This window comes from Salarias fasciatus, chromosome 10 (assembly GCF_902148845.1).
Source record: "Salarias fasciatus chromosome 10, fSalaFa1.1, whole genome shotgun sequence".
NCBI classification, from domain to species: domain Eukaryota; kingdom Metazoa; phylum Chordata; class Actinopteri; order Blenniiformes; family Blenniidae; genus Salarias; species Salarias fasciatus.
Window position 1 is genome coordinate 21,868,909 of NC_043754.1, and position 14,166 is coordinate 21,883,074.

Consider the following 14,166-nt stretch of genomic DNA (forward strand, 5'->3'; position numbering starts at 1 on the left):
GACAGACCACCCTCCACAAGGGCTGTCAAAAGACAGCCATGATTAATCATATTTTCATTTTGAAAAGAAATGTTCAGTTTGCTGACCATAACCTAAATTCCCCACAATTTGAAAAATGAATCTTTTGACAGACCCGCATTAATTTGTGGAGATAATTAGATTCATTCTGACAGGCTTTGTCGTATTGCACAGGAAATAATAAAAAAGAAAGCATCTTGAGTGAAACAGGTGTCTAATGGGTTACTTTTCTCAACTTTTCAGTCTGAATTTGTGGACAGCATCAGAAGGAACTTCGTCCATTTTTTGTAGATACAGCAGCCTTTGGTTTTCTCACTCCTGGACATGAAGATGTGGTCATTATGATGCAAAAAATTAAAGTATTTCAATACACACATATAGCCAAAGAAGGACATCAGCCCTGCTCAGTCATGCCTGAGCACAAACCAATCACCCCAATTATTATGACTATTAAAGAGACATCACAAATTAGGCTTGTGAAAAAATCCAAGGACTCCTGGGACGAAGAGAAGCTGCTTCGGTGCACCGAGTCTCAGTCCATGCTGGTCATGCCGGTGGCTCGGAGAGGGGAGCAGACCGAGTGAGGAGCCGTGAAGGGACACAGGATGGTGAGGAGCTGGAGGCGATGGGAGGAAGCACGGTGAGGTGAGACGGCTGCTGTGGTTCTTTCTACGGCCAGTTGTGTCACATCACAAACCAACATCTGCCGCATGACTGGCTGGGTTAAAGGTCAATGACTTCAGCCTCTGTTCAGGCTGATGGTACAGGTTTGTGTGGACATCTTTTCAGGATGGGGGTCCTGATGTCCCCCGCTGGTCCCACTACTTCCCACTCAAGGCATTCTGGGTCAGCCTCTCAGCCTTCCTGCTCCTGCTGGTCATCACCCTCTTCCTGACGTCGCACCTCGGGCTTGTAATGGAAATTTGTCATGTATGCATGCTTTTTCTCACTTGTAGTGCTCACAGAAGTATTTTTGTAAACAACCGTAGCTCACACACTCAGATGTGTGAGGAACCGCGAATGCTTTGTCTAGAATTTACTTTTCCTGATAATCTTAGCGTAGCAGCTGCGGGAACTCGTGGGAGTCTTCCTGTGTCCAGCCTATGGCTGGGTGCAGTCAAGGCCCCTGGGAGTGAACGTAGCAGATAGTTATTAGAGGCTTGCACGCCCCTGCGGGGGCAGAACTCACTCTGTTACTCTGTTGACTGCGTGACTTCTCCTGCTGTACAGCATAATAAAAGAAACCAAAATGAACTCACCGGCTGATGCCCTTTATTAAATAAAATTGCCATAACAGGCTGCCTCAGCCTCATGCTCAGGAACGAGGCGTGAGCCTCAGACCGTCCTCAGTGAACCCGTCCTGACTGACGTGGACGTCTCTCGGCGCAACGGCCACTCTGTGTGCGAAGCTTTTAGCTTTTAAAATGCCTCTTTTGGATTAAAATGCATTAGAGGGGCCAAAGTGTGTCAGCGAGTTGATCAATTCCTGAATCTTCCTCTGAACTGAGTCCTCAGCTGTGATGTGTGTGCCGTCATTCAATCAGAGATGATTTGATCCTTTACAGGTGAACTGAGGACGTGTGTTTATCTCTCTTTACCACAAAGCCTGAGCTTCTCGGGTTAAAAACTGCAGCTGGGTTTTCGTGTCACGTATCTCTCCTGAGCAATGCTCTCCTCTCCAGCATCGTGAGCTGCAGCATGAGTGTGGCAGGACACGTCTGCAACTGGATCCATCAGGTGTCCTGTGATGCCTCCTCGCTCCATGAGGGGCTGTGGATGGAGAAAGACACACAGGACAGACAGACTTCATGTTGATCTCAGTGATATTCAGCAAGCTGGAAATGGTGCCGTTTTTCCTCAATGTTTCAGGCAGGGATATCAAACACATCAGGGGCCACATGCAGCCCAACTTCATCTTCAGTGGGTAAAATAGAGCCATGACTCTTCCTTCTGCAGCAAAATGCAGTGAAATGTTGAAAAAGAAAAGTGTTGCATGCATGATGCCTGCTTTTAGAAGCTCACTCTGACAACAAGAAGCTGAGCAGGGAGCTCGCTTTCACTGCAGCATCACCTGAACCTTTTGTTCACATTAATCCTGACTTTGACATTTTTACAATTTGCTTTGTGGTTTGGCAGGCCCGACTGGAGCCTTCTGAAGGCCTGTCATGGCCCATGGGCCTTATGTTTGACACCCCTGGTGTAGGCCTTCATTATCCCAGTGCAGCTTTAACCTCAAAAGAGAACAGAAAAAAGACACGACACCAACATTGAGGCACATTTTTATCTGTTGAAGTGTGTGCTGTAATTGAATATACAAATAAATCAGGTAAAGTTACTGCAGATTACAACACAGGAGTCTCCATCACACTGAAAAACACTGGCGAGTGAGGAGGCCTGACTTTAGGAATAAAAACAACAACAATCCCAGTCAAGTAGAAGTTAAAGTAGAAAGTTAAGGTACTTTTTCTCTTGTAAATCTGCTGGAAAACCAAAAATCTGATTAGAAATATCAAAATAATGAAATCAGAAAGCTTTGATGACATACAGTCTGTGTTCTTATTCCTGATTTGGTATCAACACATTTCTTCATTATATATAACAGACTCTTTTTATTTGTTTGGTAAATCTGTGAAGTACTTTTACTTTAGTATGTTTTCATCTGATACATTTGGCTTAAAAAGTAATTAGCTTCTCTTTATATACTTTTATTTCAGTGAAAGTTTTAGGATCTGGTTACAGGATCTTTGAATTCGAGGGTTTCAGATGTAATGGTGATGTGTTGAGTTTACTTGACTACTTACAGTGTTTGACTTTGTTATAAGAGCTTTTTCACACAACAAATACTGTTTATTTCTTCTCTGTGTTGTTATTTTATTTAGAGAATAATGAAGACGGGCTTTAGTTTCTTCCTTCAGGAGGGGTCCTTCTGGCATCTCCTACAGGATCCTTCAGAGCCTCAGCCTGAAGTCCATCACCCTGAAGCTGTTTAGGAGCCTCCAATCAGGTACTTATAAAATCAACACACAACTAAATATTGACAAATGAAAATGAACCATTGACTTTGTTCTTTATGTTTTTATGGAGTTTTTCAAGGCGACAGGCAGTGAGATCCAGCAGAGACCTGAACCACCAGCCTGATTCATGTGCTGGACCACAGTCGGTGGACACAGGTGATGAAGGATGCCACTGATGGTCTGCTGGTGAAGCACCGAGGGACAAAGGACATGTGGAGGAGGGTCGATGCTGAAGATGTATCCATGGTGCAAAGAATTCCCCAGTTTGGGTTTAATACTCTACTCTACTGTACCTGGACTGACCCCAACAGCCTTCTCCATCCTACAACATGGCAGCAAATCTCTAGATCTGTGAAACACCAGGCCAAGTTGAAAAATACCCACTCTGTCCTGAACAGCAGCTCAGAGGAGGTGGTCTCTACACAGCAGCTCTGGAACAGTCTGGCCACAGGCAGCCAGACCACCAGAGTTCTGTTGCTACACCTCCTCCACCAGTCCTCAGCTGGAGCTGGGGGCAGAGAGGAGCAGGATGGAAAAGGCTGATAAGGGAGAGAGAGAAGGCTGAGAGGGACAGATGGCTGAGTGAAAGGGACCAATAAAATTTCACTGCACTTACTGTACATAGTATTTTCATTACCATTACCATTATCATTGTCATTAAATATTTTGAATTTCTTTAAATATCGTACAAGCGTTTATTTAATTGGGATGTTTTCATTTCTGGAAGCTACAAGTGTGCACAAAATCAGTTTGAGTTTTTTTTCTGTTGTAAATGTCTTTGTTTGACATATCTTTGTGTATTTTTGAGTTTGCATGCTGTAAAGTGCTGAGTGTTGTGTGTAGATAATGTTAGATATTCTGTATTACTCTCCACTCCAGGGGAAATTCACAAGCTCATACTTGCAGTCATGTACAGTGTGATTGCAAATTATTTAAATCTTGTGCTTATTTTATTTTTTCATTTTAAATAGTTCATCACTGTGTGTCTTTTATTCATGTCAATAAATGCATTTTATGGATTAACTTGAAACTCACATTATTTTCCAATTATTCAGCAGATACATATTAGTCTGCACTGTCTAAAAAAACATCAGGTTATTAAGAATAGGTAGCATCACAATAATGAAATATTATCACTAAATTGTGGCTGAATAGAGGTTATACATCGATAACAAGCCCACATGACCATTTACTACCTCGTCATAAAATGGTCGGCTGGTTCTTCAAAATAGCGATCAGGTGTCAAATCATTTCATTATAGATTACTGTAGAACTGAAGAACAAGAGTCGGAGGCGACGTATTCAGCAAAGAACTCCATGCTTTATTTCCCATCACTCTTCAGAACACGTGTGAATGAATGAGAGGAACACCACCTCAGTCCGGGTGGAAACCACGCCCTCTCTCCAGATAAACGTTCCCCCCACCCCACAGTCCATGGGTGGATTATGAATAAACTGATCACCACATGAGCCCCCCAGAACTCACCCATACACAAAGTCAGTGTGGCGAGGGGGCACGATGGGCCGGCCCCTGCCACTTCGGGGAACCAGAGAGGGGGAGGAGGGGCGGGGAGATGCAGGTTCTTCTCCAGCAGGGGCGGGGCTGCAGGGGGTCGGGCCAGGGGGAAGAAGCGAGCGATCGGATGGGCGTGTTCCTGCAGGGGGGCGGCCTCACCACGGGGGCTGCAGTAACTCGAGTGACAGGTTCAAGTCCAAGTGTGCAGGATTAACACGGTCCACCGAAACATGTTCAGGTCTGCCCCCTGCATCCACAACCCCATGTTTAGCCCCGTGTTCCCAGACTCGGAACGGGCCGATGTTGCGGTGAGGGGGACGGCCTCAGGCCAGCGTGTGGTTCTGTCCATCATTGTGAGGAGGTGCATGAAACCGTGCGACGGGGGAAGGGGACCCACTAAGTCCATGTTAACATGATCAAACCGTCTCTCGGGATCAGAGAAACGCTGAAGGGGAGTCTTAGTGTGTTGATACACTTTAGCGCGCTGGCAGGCTACACACACGTCTGCCCTGACTCTCACATCTTTTTAAAGCCCCTCCCAAACAAGCTTAGCTCCGACTAAACGTCCCGACGGCTTTCTCCCCCGGTGTGAGAGGTTATGGACTGTCTCGAATACGGAACGCCTCCAGCCGACAGGATCGACCGGTCGCGGCTGGCCGGTGGATGTGTGGCACTAGAGCACCGCGTCGCATCACCGAAGCGCACGTCCTCCAGGCGCAGACCTGTGTCTGACGTTTTCAGAGCGAGCACTCTGGGATCCGAGGCTTGGTCTTTCGCCATGCGGATGTAATCGAGGCCCAGCTGGATAGTCCTGACCCAGGTTCTGGAGAGGTAGTCAGCGACACATTGAACTTACCGGCGACGTGCTGGATGTCCGTAGTGAACTCTGAAATGAACGCCAGTTGCGGTTGCTGACGTACAGAACATGGCTCCGTCACTGTAGACATGGTGAATGTCAGCGGCTATTGGTCCACGAACGCTGTGAAGTCACGTCCGTCGAGTGAAAACCTGGAATGCTGCACCGCGAGGAGCTCCCTGTCAAACACGCTGTGCTTACAATCTCTGTCGGCTGAAGAAAGCGAGCAGCTGCCAGGCGCCTCCCACCCACTGCTCGAGCATGGCTCCAACGGCATAGTCTGACACGTCTGTGGTGATGGCGAGGGCGCTGTGGGTGACGGGTGCAGTAATAGAGCTCGAGCTCGCGCTGTTGCTACTGCTATGAAAGCTGAGTCGCTCTCCTCAGTCCAGCTGATGGCCCGGCTCAGGTATTTATCTTTGAGCGCGTCGTACAGGACGTCTGGTGTGTGCTGCTCGTGGGATGAAGTGATGATAAGCCGTGGACAGGGGATTGGCGATGAAACCCACCAACCTGGAGATCGCAGAGCTTCCCAGCGCTGCCACATGATAGTATCTTCTGTCATCCTGGATGATGCCACGGCAGGCGAAGTGTGCTTCGATGTGAGCAAACCATCCTCTGGCGTGGCGCTCCCAGAACTCCGGCAATCTGACAAAAACATCTTCAGAAACTTCTTCGAGACAAGAAACGCCGGGGTCACCAGTGTGGAGCCAAAGAACGAAAGTCGGAGGAATCTCAGCACCACGTTCTCAGGAGCTTCTCTTTCCCACTGTTCAACCTGCACTCGAACCAGTGACCTGGGGACGAGTGCCAACCACTACCCCACTGTGCAGCCCATGATGAAGCCGGAGGATGAAAACAAAACATTCAGTGGTTAAAAAGCAACTGAGTGTTTTCAGAAGAGTGATTTCACTGGAATATTTGAAACTCAGCATGACTGAAAAACTTTGAGAAAAGCTACAAAAATGTCAGAGCAATTCTGTTTGTAGCAGTAAAACCCTGCAGGTCTGCAGTAATACTGACTTTAAACAGCTCATCAAACTTTTAGAGCGTAATATGGATTAAGTCCAAATATGATTATGTCAAGAAATTTGAGAACAAAAAATAGTCTTTTAAAGAAACTAGTTTCTAGAAACAAATGTGTGATTAGAAATATTTCAAAACTGTGTATTGTAAAAACTGTTGATAATAAAAATGATGAATATCTTCTGTGTAGAAATTAATTATTTCACATCAAGACGAGCTAATATGAAAACTTTTTAAAAGTATCAAAATATTAGAGATAAAAATGAGGGAAATAAATTCATAAAACATTTACTTCTAGTCAGAAAGAGACGTCAGCCGAAGCAAATGTACAAAAATTAAAAGCAACATAAAAAAGTGTGGGTGTCTGATTATTTTAAAACTGAAGTAGAATCCCTGAAAAAGTAGAAATTATTTTTCTACTGTGGCTGATAATGTACGCGAGGGAGGTGCAGTTCTTAGGTTTGACCACTAGAGAGAGACAGATTCCAATAATGAAGTTTGAGGAATTTCTGGAGTCTGAAGGACGAAAATCTTTAACTGCTGATGAAAATTATTATTATGATGAGAGGGACGAACCTGTAAAGTGTAACAGAAATCATAAATTATCAGATAACGACCACTGGAGGAATAAATCAGTGTTAACTTTTTTCAGTGATGTGAATTACTTTTCCAGTACTTTCTATGTGAATGTACTGAGCCTTTCACAAAGAAAAAGAGGTAAATTAACACTGCAGAGTCCACCGACTCATCAGAAGTTCCCCACATTCAGACAGTCTTCTCACCGTTCACAGCTGTGTTGCTGTGCCACTCTGTTTCACACGACTCATTTCAAAGTAATGCAGTCTGTCCTGGACGTAGACCGCCACAGAAACAGTGTTAGATGACTTATTCTCCATCCAGGTGACACTTTAAAACCTGAGCTCAAGAACCAGCTGGTAGGAGAGGACAACACTGTCTACAAGAATCTCTGGCAGTGAATTCACCTGGCCCGTGTTGTGGCAGGAAACACACACCACGGCTTGATCAGCATTACACTGGATAGCACTGGAAACCTTGAGACAAGAAAAACAATGAAAAACACAATTTGAACATGAAACACTGCACTTTGTTGTATGCATGAGTTTATAACACAACTATGAAGTGGAGGAAGGATGAATGATAACACTGCATGGTGCTCCGACTGTAGCAGAAAGTGTGAATCACAGGATAGAGAATGATCAAACAACAGTGTCAACACACAGTCCTGTGTATTCATGTACCTGACAGGACAGTTACAGCGGGACCGTGTGTCTGTAACAAACCCAGCATATGAAGAAATCAGCCCTGGGAAACGAACAGAGAGGAGCTCCTCCTTCTCTGATACAGACACTGCAGAAACCAAACTGTGAGAGGTAGATGGGAAATGTAACTTCTGGCTCCTTTTCTGTGACAAACGGAGTCAGACATGGAGGGATTCTGTCCCCTTGCTGTTTAATCTCTACGGTGGAGAATCTCTCCTGACCTCTGACCTCTGAGCCTCCATATTTCACCTCCTCCATCCTTCCTCTCAGTGAGCTGGCTCCCTCCTGGGTTTAGCTGTAGGTGTTCTGGTGTTTAGTTCACAACAGCTCCCGGTCGGTTTACGTCCAGGTTGTGTTGTGCTTGTTAGATTGTTGCTCAGTCTTCTGTTAGTTCAATACTTGGCTTGTCAGTTTGTTTCTTGCAGTGCTTTCCAGTGTTTTCTGCCAGTGTCCTTGGTTAGCTATGAGTTTTTGTAGCTTGAATCCAGTGTCTGCTCTGAGCCAGTTTGAGTTTTGTCCCTGATTTTGCTGTGTTGGATTCCTTCTCTGTAAATAAATATAATTCTTTGGAAACTGCTGGTCTGCCGTGTCTCTGCTGGTGAATGAGTCTCACCATGCAGGTGATGCTACAGTCGCTGTTTGATCCTCCGAAAGATCTACCTTTTTCTAACTATGCAAAGGTTTGACTGGCTGATTGTATTGATTGTGGTTTCTGTTCCAGCAGCTGAAAGCCCCGTGTTGGAGGATTGTCTCCCAGTGGACAGACCTGAAAACTCTGCTCTGGCACCACAAGAACCTGGGTGATTCAGAGCAACAGCGTCAGTCCTGATTATAGATGCAGTATACTGTTACTTCTGGACAGGTGTGGGGCCAGATCTGATCCATGGGGCTTGAATTTACGAATTGAATTGAATGAATTATGCCTTTATTAGTCCCACAAGAGGAAATTTCATTTCAGCCCCGGCAGCCCTTTACAGGCGACCTGACATGGGTGAAAAAAAGAGTAAACTGATTGGGGGGGGGGGGGGGCATAGGGGAATCAACAAAAGGTACATCATTACAGACTGTGCTTCGTAGAGGAAACACAGGACGAGCAACCAAAAGAAAACCAAACCCACGCACACAAGCAGCAAAGACATAAAACAGTTGCATCAGTTCAGCAGATCAGCCTTCGCAGCTTTCTCAGTGCGCCAGGTCAACCTCACTCTTTGTCAGGCAGGTGGCATTGGGAAAGAGAGAAGGTCATAGATAAACAATCCCAGGCCTTGATGATTCCAGGAGGTGTTTTGACTTCCAAGGGGCGCCAGATGCAATCAGTTAGTAGCTTGTTTTGGTGTGGAAGGAGCAGGTTGACCTTCCTTTGCTTGATTCTCAACTTTTTTCAGACAAAAGCTTAAGTTTAACCCTCTCGGTGATGGTGACAACCAACTTGAGTCTCAATCGCCCATAACCCAAATGTCCAGTTTTCGAAAGAGTTTGCACAAACAGTCAGCGTCAGCTTTGCCCGTTGATTTGAAAAGACCATCATCCCTTGGACGTCTTTTGTGGTGGCGGTCTTCTTAATCCTCCAGAAGATCAGGCTGCAGCACGAGCCAATCAGCTGCAGGCCTGTCATCATGAATCCAAAAATGCAAACATTTCTTATGTCCTCCACGGTCAGAGGTGAAAGGCATGTGACCCCCCTCCACTTGCCCCGGGCGTCGATCACATACCCGGCATGCCAGGCCCCGTCCGGGCAGGAAGGTTCCCCCGCTCCTGTGCTCTTTGATGAAAAAATCCTATATATTGCATTGAGAGACCAGCTGATCAATTCCATGGTTGATATTTGGTTTGTTCGAAAAACCAAGTCAAGTGATTTCTCCAGTCAAACAGACGAGACAAGAGTGCAGCAAGCAGAGACAATAGGGAGGGAGAATCAAAGAGGGAGCGATAGTAAAAAGGGTCTGCCTCCTCCGAGAGCCAAACAAGAAGAGGATATAAGATATATCTGATATATCAATACAGACAGACAGACAAGACATGTTGGATTGATTTATTGATAGATTTACAACAGAAGAGGAATTGACTTGTTCCAGCAGTATGAATACACTTCTGAATCAAAATAATAATAATGTCGGAGCGACAGCTTTGCAGAGGAAGCCTTCAGAAGGCAAACAGAAATGAAAAAGCTGCAGATCACACCCATAAACCGAGTGGAAACTATGACAATAAAGAGTATATTTGTCTGTAGAGAAGCATTGTTTGAACTATAATGCAGAGATTTCTCCATTCTATTGATTTATGTTTGTTGTTTGTTTTTATGGTTCATATTGTGGCTTCTGATCTGTCCCAGAAACTATTTCAGAGAATGTCTTCTGTTTTGAAAATCAAACTGAAGTCATTCAATGCAGAGAATGGTATTTCTGGTTAAATGTAATTATAAAGAGCAACTCACTCCGCTTAAAAAAAAAAAAAAAAAAAAAAGAACCTCCGTCAGTGTTTGATGCCCATAACATTACTTACATGGCCACTCGGGGGCGCTTGATTTTAAAATGACCCCATGGTCGTAATTTGAGGCATGAATTAACGACCACTTTGGTCATTTTCTAGGGGAGGACAGTCTCGTATTTCAGTGTATATTCTGGTTTCATGTGAGTTTCTTTACTGATAAAAATGTGTATTTGTCATTTCTTTAGTTTTTCATGGTGGTGGTTGTTGGTCATGTCCAGTGATTTCAGAAGATTTCTCCAATTACTGTGACAGAATAAATACCAAACCAAAGCATCAGTTGGAGCGTGGCTATCGCTGGTGCAAATGAAAAACTTTGGGAACAGTTATACAGTTGGACGAGGATCAGTTGCCAGCAGAGGCGGAGCGTGGGTCTCAGTATAGAGGGGGCGGAGCACTCTTGACAGGCCCTTATGATAGTAATTTTACCATTCAAACAATACCTCATCCTCCCATCAAACAACACACCAATGCTCACTTTCATTGAGCCAAGCAAATCTATATGCCTCAGAAAGCAGAATAAAGTCACAAACCAGTTCACAAACTTGTTCTGAAGAACAAATAGACATAGGCTACTCATGCGCACACACACACACAAATGCAGCCTTACAGGTGTCAATCTCAGAGCGTCGGCTGTCCATGGTGCTGAAAGCTCAGATAAAAAGTCACGGGCTAAATCTGTACCATCTTTGATACAGCTTAAATATAAAACGAACACAGCTGGTCTAAGATTACACAATCTATTCAGATAGATACAGACACAGCTATCTATATCTTTTGGAATTCACGTCTCATAATAAAAAAAATAGACTCAGTGGTCTCTTATAGTTGAGAGCAACACAAGGCACATTCAAATAGGCAGGTGTTCAAGACCACAAAGATAACATTTTTGAAGGTTTCACTGACTCACCAATGGCTCTCTCTGTGCTGGTGCAGTTCAGTTGATTCCTCCATAATCATTGAACATCCTCGAACAAAACAATGCAGAACAATTCAGAACTTTGTACATGCTGTGGTCGTCCTTTAAAGTTTTGCCTTCCTCTCCTTCATGGCGGCACACCTGCCGACCACTTTCTCCTTGTCAATGGTAATGTCACGCTCAACACTCAGCAAGGTGAGGTTTGACAGTCTGGCCTCTGATGTTAGGTTTTGGGTATTACCGCTAGCGGCTAGCATAGCCTCGTCTCCAGTTGTTGGGCTCTCGCGGCCATGGTGCGGTGTTGATTTATTAGTAAGACGTTAGTTGATGACAAGAAGCAACTAACTTCTCTTTTCTCTCTTTTGCTTTTCTCTTGAATGCGCCAGATTGGTGTTTTTTCTTCTCCATTTTTGCTTTTTAATTTCCCTCCAAAGAGTTCAGATCAAGTGCAAAGAAAAAGCTTGTTAATGCGGCACAGCCACTCAGCGCTGGCTTACAGTTCTGATGCATTCATGGACAGGCATAATGTAAGAATTGGCAAATTGGAGCCCATACTCATATGCGTATGCCTTCTCGCACACACTGCAGATTTTAATATAATAATTTATTTAAGATTAAATGTGAACACAATACATGAAACGGGGCCCTATGACCCTGTGGGCCCTGGGGCGACCACCCCCTTGCCTCTGGCTCCGCTACAGGTTGCCAGCAGTGGCGGCTGGTGAAGTTTTCTCTTGAGGGGGCGCACTTAATTTACCATACCAAAAAGCAGTCATTATCACCGGATCATACGAGGGGGTACCCAAAAGAAAACGGAATTTGATCAGAAAACAATAATAATAATGAGTTCTGACTTCTGGCCGTCAAATGTGCTGCAGGTAAGCCTCATGCACATCTGTGAGAAATCGGAGCTCCGAGAGTTACACTGACGCCTGTCAGGCACTATTTATAGCAACAGAGTGCAGAGGAGGTCTGCGATTTTTTCCAAAATGGCGACATTGACTGGGAAGCCAGAGCAGCGCGCAAACATTAAATTCTGCTTTTTGCTGGGAAAAAAACAGCAGCAGAAACACTCACCTTGTTGCAGCAAGCCTACAAGGATGATGCTCTGGGGAAGACTCAGGTCCATGAGTGGTTTGGATGGTTTAAAAAGGGCCAGATGTCCTCGCGTCAGGTGCGCTCAGCCGTGAAAACAATGCTGAGCTGCTTTTTCACTGTCCAGGGTATCGTCCACAGTGAGTCTGTCCCTCCAGGTCAAACTGTAAATCAGGACTACTACATGGAAGTCCTCAAACGGCTCCGTGAGGATGTGAGGAGGAAGCAGAGCGTAGTGGCGGAGTGGAGCCAGTTGATCCGCCACCACAGAGCGCCAGTGGACACGGTGCTGCGCGTCACGCAGTTTCTGGCGAAGAATGAGATGAATCTCCTCTCCCATCCGCCTTATTCGCCAGATGTTGCCTCGAGTGACTTTTTCTTGTTCCCCAAGTTGAAGAAGGAGCTGAAGGGACAGCGGTTTGCAGATGTGGAGGAGGTGACAAAAAATCGCAGCCAGCAAAAAATGGCACAATTACGCACGGGTCTGACGACGCACTCGTGAAGTGGGAGACACGGCTGGAGCGCTGCATTAATGCGGATGGAGACTATTTTGAAGGCGACAGTGATGTTTTATTTTGAAATGTCAGAAATAAAAAGTTAGTCAAATTCCGGATTCTTTTGGGTCCACCCTCGTAAGAATAATGTATAATATGTACACGACTATTTGTGGTATTGCTATGTATCACAACAAGGATACATCTAAATACTACTGCTGAGTCAAATAGACAATCAAATGAAGGTAAATGTTACCAGTTAGTAAATTTGAATTTATCTCCTTAGTGTTTGATGTTTTGATCCAGCTCAGCTAAGGTATAATTGCGACACACAAACCCTTTTCATTAAACAAATCCAGAATGTACAAATATGCAAATACATTTTTTCACTTCAAAATTAAAAAAGTAAAAAAACGAATCATTTTCACAACTTCCAAGAGAGTCAGGTGCTTCTTCTGTCCAGCTTATTGTTTGGAAGGACATATTTATATTTTCATACTCAAAAAACCAAAAAGTAAACCCATACAAATTTACCCAAGAAACATTGGACATTTTGTCACAACGAAACAATTAAAGCATCAGGCTTAAAGTCCAAAGTGCTTCTGTGAGTTACCATTAACTATTTACAATGACAATTAACACAGAGAAATCCTAAGAAGAGGATAAAACTAGGAGAATATATAAAAAAACAGCAGGAATAGTGCCACTTCTGTCAACTGGCATGTCTATTTACAATATTAAATAACAAAGAAAAAAACTAGTAAAACCTCACATGTAAGAGATCAAAACCAGCAAAGATCGTACATAGCTTGCAAGGTGCTTTCCATCACTTCTACTTTTATTTTTTGTATGTAAGTTTTGCCCGTCTATCCTTGAGACATGCAAATTTCTCAATGACTCTATGGTTAAAATCTGGGATCTCCCTGACAAGTTTCTTTTCCACAGAGAGCATGGCCAGTGCATTAAGACGATCCTGTGACATTGTGTTCCTGAGGAAGGTCTTGATTCTTTTCAGCGTTGAGAAGCACCTTTCAGATTCAGCTGTCGTCATCGGAGTTGTGATGAGGATCTTCAGGAGAGCAACAGTCTCTGAGAAAGTGTCCTGAAGATTGTTGCTCATGAAGAGCTGGTACAGAGCCACAGCACCATTACAACCCCTGAACTCTGCATTGCTGAAGATGAGTGACAGTTCGGTTTTCAGCTTGCCCTTGTTGAGCATTGGATAGGCCTCCAAGGTGATGTTGAGTGCAGCTTCAGGGAACTGGCTGGCATACTCCTGGAATCGGTCTCCTTGAAGCAGTGTAGCACTGATTAGGTGTTTGGTGAAGGCAAACCGCTCCTTTGCGTGGCCCAGGATTGTGTCACAAACCTATAAAAACAAAGACACAGATTATATCATAGAGGACCGAGATAAAATTGTCTTGTCCAATTGTTCAGATAACACCTTTCTATGAATATAAC

General features: G+C 44.5%; 1 protein-coding gene across 1 annotated transcript in view; it reads right to left on the bottom strand.

Annotated features, from left to right (window-relative positions):
* Positions 1-12,732: 12,732 nt before the first annotated feature.
* Positions 12,733-14,166, bottom strand: part of LOC115395813 (ribonuclease inhibitor-like) — a gene marked incomplete at its 5' end in the record, with an annotated part of 37,778 nt that continues 36,344 nt past the window's right edge. The window contains one exon of the mRNA XM_030101469.1: positions 12,733-14,074. The remainder of the gene's footprint in view (positions 14,075-14,166) is intronic.